General features: G+C 43.2%; 1 long non-coding RNA gene across 1 annotated transcript; it reads right to left on the bottom strand.

Moving 5' to 3' along the window:
* Positions 1-1062: 1062 nt before the first annotated feature.
* On the bottom strand, positions 1063-5442 carry LOC142571458 (uncharacterized). The gene is made up of 2 exons (XR_012825882.1): positions 5269-5442; positions 1063-1229 (listed from the first exon to the last, which is right to left on the bottom strand). It is a non-coding gene; the product is annotated as an uncharacterized LOC142571458 (long non-coding RNA).

Genomic DNA, 5442 nt, shown 5'->3' with positions numbered 1-5442 from the left:
CACTTTGTAGTGCTAGTATGTTCTAAGTAAATTGTTTTATGCAAGAATTGCTGACATAATTGTCTGACAAATACTGCATCATGTTTGCTATTTTGCCTTCTGTTTCAATTTCACTGCATCTATACATTTTACCAGTGCACGAGTAGGGTTCAAGGCTGTTCTCTAAAATGCTCATGAGCACTTATCATGATCAGTTCCCCATATAAGTGGTTTTGCTGATGAGAATACAGGAATACAAGCAAAATTGACATGGAACCAACATATATATAACGTCTGCATGACTGCCTATCAAAAGTTATATTTTCTGAGAAAATAAACTGGAACATGCATCGCGTAATGTAAAACTTATTGCATACACCGCCTTCATTAAGATGATACTAGAATATTCAGTCGTTGTTTGGAGTCCCCATCAAGTGACGCTCAAGAGGAAGTTAGAAAGGATACAGAGTCTGGCGGCACGTTTTATTTGTTCGACATACCGAAGGAAGGAATCGGTCACGCTTATGTTACAGCGCTGCAACTTCTATCTTCTTGAGGTACGTAGGAAAAAATATAGGCTGAAGGTGCTTTATCAAATAATTCAGGATCAACTTTAGATTGATAAGCTCAAATATCTACATGCTCCAGGCAAAAGATACCCGCGAACTAACCACGACTACGTCATGAAGCCGGACTGTACCAACAGTGATACATATCGATACTCATTTTTCCTGGATGCGATAGAAATGTGGAACCAATTGCCAAACGCTTTTGTTAGCCTAAAAGATGTCACCGACTTTGAAGACGCTGCTGAAGCATATTTATGGGAGTTTTCGAATTAGTTTTGAAGTGCCAAGTGATATGTGCGACTTGATATTCATTGTACGTATCTTGACAAATGTCAGAAGTGTGCCGAACAGCATTCAAGTGAACATCTTATTCAGTGTGAATTGACAAGTGTTAAGCAACTTTACGTACATTGACATTGTCCATATTTGATTTATGTAATTGTATTGTCCTCTCTGTTATGACCCTCTATGAGGGTTGACAGTATTAATAAATAAATAAATAGACAACGAGGAATGTGGGTAAGAACACTTTATTTTCAGCACACATGTTTTTTTAATGAACGGCTGTTATACTGCTAAAATCTGCACATTTAATAAAAGTACACTGCTCTGCTTCATCACTCCATGCTAAGTGCAAGTATCCTGTACCAGGAAGTCAAACCAAGACGTGGGATGTTCAGTCTGTGAAAATAAAAACGAGTTTGAAACATTAACATGCAAAAACTAAAGCACACTCAAGAAAATAAACACAGCACAGGAACATATCCAATGAATCAGAATTACCTTTGAGAGCAAACATATAGTCTCTATGGCACAGTCATCATCAGCCTGGTTACGCCCACAGCAGGGCAAAGGCCTCTCCCATACTTCTCCAACAACCCCGGTCATGTACTAATTGTGGCCATGCCGTCCTTGCAAACTTCTTAATCTCATCCACCCACCTAACTTTCTGCCACCCCCTGCTACGCTTCCCTTCCCTTGGGATCCAGTCCGTAACCCTTAATGACCATCGGTTATCTTCCCTCCTCATTACATGTCCTGCCCATGCCCATTTCTTTTTCTTGATTTCAACTAAGATGTCATTAACTCGCGTTTGTTCCCTCACCCAATCTGCTCTTTTCTTATCCCTTAACGTTACACCTATCATTCTTCTTTCCATAGCTCGTTGCGTCGTCCTCAATTTGAGTAGAACTCTTTTCGTAAGCCTCCAAGTTTCTGCACCGTAGGTGAGTACTGGTAAGACACAGCTATTATATACTTTTCTCTTCAGGGATAATGGCAACCTGCTGTTCATGATCTGAGAATGCCTGCCAAACGCACCCCAGCCCATTCTTATTCTTCTGATTATTTCCGTCTCATGATCCGGATCCACCGTCACTACCTGCCCTAAGTAGGTGTATTCCCTTACGACTTCCAGTGTCTCGCTGCCTATTGTAAATTGCTGTTCTCTTCCGAGACTCTTAAACATTACTTTAGTTTTCTGCAGATTAATTTTTAGACCCACTCTTCTGCTTTGCCTCTCCAGGTCAGTGAGCATGCATTGCAATTGGTCCCCTGAGTTACTAAGCAAGGCAATATCATCAACGAATCGCAAGTTACTAAGGTATTCTCCATTAAATTTTATCCCCAATTCTTCCCAATCCAGGTCTCCGAATACCTCCTGTAAACACGCTGTGAATAGCATTGGAGAGATCGTATCTCCCTGCCTGACGCCTTTCTTTATTGGGATTTTGTTGCTTGCTTTATGGAGGACTATGGTGGCTGTGGAGCCGCTATAGATATCTTTCAGTATTTTTACATAGGGCTCGTCTACACCCTGATTCCGTGATGGCACAGTGAAGAAACCTTATTCCTCCGGCTTTTTTTGAGCGCGAGAAAATATGAAAGTGCATGCGTTCTCCCCATATTGTGTATCTGTCACCTTTTCACACACAACAAAGATGTTGTCTCAATGTGCCCAACTGTCTTTGCATATCCATTTCTCTGCTCTCATACCATGATACCTACAGTTGAAGGCTGTAGCAATGCTTAGCTTGAATGAACCAACAAAAGCTACATGCACTGTGCTGTTGAACATGGCATTGTAAGTTAAGATTCATGCACAGCACATTCATGTGCTATAAACATTTGATTGTGATTGTAGGCGAGATAAATAAAAAGAAGGTATGTAAATAAGAATGTTCCCTAATAAGCTGTGCAGAAGTGCTCTCCCGTTTGGACAGAAGCCGAGCACAGCTGCAGTGAACAAGAAGCCAACTTATACAGCATTTAAAATCTAGGTTCTAAATGTGTTACAGATTTTTCTGAATTCATGGTCGAAAATCTAGGTGTTAAAGGTGACAAACATTTAAACAGGTCTCTATTCGGACTGGTAATGCTATGTGTCACCTAGTTTGATAAAATATACCATATCACTGGTCTCCCAAGCTAAGGCTGCTGTCCAGTTGCAAGTGCAAATCACTCAATTATGTCTAGGGCACGTTTGAGCAAAAAGCAGCCAAGATTACTGTGCCATTGAGGTTTATTTTCTGACATCTGATTTCTTCTCAGAAAGCCACCTCTCTAAAAAAAAAACTTCACAACAACATAACCCAAACCTTTCTTGAGAAAAGCCATCACACTGGTCCTTGAACACTAATTACACAGTGGCTCCTTGTGATGTAATGTTATGTACGTCAGCACCTTACAAAGTACAGGAAAATTTAATAATGGCAGCGTGACAGGTACACAGAAAAGTAAAGGGATAAAACATCACACAGGCTGCCATGAGTGTTCATATCTCTATTTCAATGTGGATGTTTTTAGCAGTGAATACATGTTCTCATTAAACTGAGTCATAATATTACAAAAGCGAAGGGCAAGGGTCTTTACATTCTAAACTGACAAATGTGCTTTATTACGATTCACCGCAATACAGGAGGTATTTTGCAGTGAACGGTCACGTAAGGTTTTGGCTAACTACGGCGGGCGTGTCCTGCAGCGCGGCCTCTTGTGTATTGCGGTAAAGCGTATTAATGTGACAAGAGCTAACCTGGCATGTATGGCTTTAGCCAACAAAAGTTCTCAAGACATCATGCATCCTGTCACGAAAATCTGCTTTGTTGAGAGTAGAACATTAGGTTCGTCACTGACAGAAACCATACATTCCAGATTCACGTAAATCTTTCCCAATATTGGCATGCTTCACCGCAACACACAAATATGTTGCGGTGATAACGGTGGTCGAACAGGCTGGTGCAAATGTTTCGACAGGGGAGCGTGCCTTCATCAGGGCAACTGCTTTCCTTGGCAGTTTTCATATACGTGAGACCCCCCCCACTTCCAATAGGGGAGATTTAGCTGGACCTTTGCCAAGAAATGTACCGACAAGCGTTTGGTAGTGGCTGGTAGAGATGCAGGTGTCTAAAAAGCGTTGCGAAATTCGGTTCCGTAAGGTTAGCTTCAACGCAATACAAATATGTTAAGCAGTTAGACATACATGTTTTGCGGTGAATCATAGCAAGGGTACCTGGCCTTTGATGCAAAGCAGCTTCCCAAGAGGCACGCTAATCCAGTGGCTAGTTATGCAGTTCCCCGCATGCGAGTGAGTTCCCTGCGTTCGGCGGTTTCCCAGTGACATACAAGATGACATTGATTGACTGTGTTGTAAATGGGCGACGGCACTATATGCTCATGCAAAAGCGTCGTTTCGCTTTCGAAAACACCTTGACTCGCATATGACCAAAGCAGTTGAACAGGAAACTAAGAAATTACGTAGCTATTATGGAAGAAATCAACAGTTCAGAAAAGAAATGGCCGTGTAAACATTAACTGGCTTACGAGGTCGACAAACCAACGGTTCAAAGAATCACAGCCACGTCCGAAAAAAATAGCGCTGAAGGCCGGCCTGTACACTTAGGCGCCTCGGCGCGCGTAATGTAATAGGAGACGGCAGCTCCACAAGTACATCATTAAGGAACACATATAGGTCGGTGAAAGCGGTCACTCTTCAGTTCTGACATGCTTCACCGCGTAACACTAGTCTACTGCGGCGAAGCTGGCTTCAGGACGCCGATTTCTTCAACTCATCTAGCGAGGCAGGTCCGTTTATCACGCTTGGCAACGTTTGACATTTTCTGCATTAATTTCGTTTGTTCTTTTTAATTTTATTATCACAGTGACCCTGTATCACGCAGTAGCAGAGCTAGTGCCGCGTCTTAGGTGCGTTAGGAAAGGTAAGCGTGTATGCAGCAGGCACGGCGGCATTGGCTCTTGTTTGGAAACTTCAAGAGACGCTCTTCCGCGCAGCGATGCCAATTGTATTATTAAAAGAATGCAGGTGATGATTAAATGAGCCGCAGCAAAGCTGTAAAAAAGCAGTAGTAATGCTGTTCTAAGATCCTCTCGTTCGAGCGAGATGGTCTTAGAAAAAAAGCGCGATGCAACGCGATCTGACGGAATAGCTCGTCATGCCAGTGTTTTCTTACGTCCTCGTTCTTACGCGTACCCTCCCCTGAATCAGACTACTGAATGGTTCTGTGCACGCACTGACGATCCTGACGGAGGCAATCACATGAGCAGCTCCATATAAGATGCCACGGCCCATTCCACATGCCGGCTGCAATTTGACGCGGCCATGAGGCAAAATATGCGCACAAGGTACCTAATGGTAACGCATCAAACAGCTCACAGCCCCAACCCTTTATTACACGCATATAGCGTGGAAAGATGAATTACTCACGCTCTAAGTGGGCACGGAATACGAACCGCTTCGCAGCGCAGCCGGCTCCGTAAGACAGACGCCATCAAAATGAGCAGATGTGACATCATGGGTTATAGCGGACGTGACGTCATGGGTGAACGTAGACATTTCGGGCACCTTTCGTCTGCTGTGCCCCGGGCACAGCAGACACGG

Source organism: Dermacentor variabilis, chromosome 2 (assembly GCF_050947875.1).
Source record: "Dermacentor variabilis isolate Ectoservices chromosome 2, ASM5094787v1, whole genome shotgun sequence".
Taxonomy (NCBI): domain Eukaryota; kingdom Metazoa; phylum Arthropoda; class Arachnida; order Ixodida; family Ixodidae; genus Dermacentor; species Dermacentor variabilis.
Note: the sequence above shows the minus strand (reverse complement) of the source record. Positions and strands in the feature narration are given on the sequence as shown.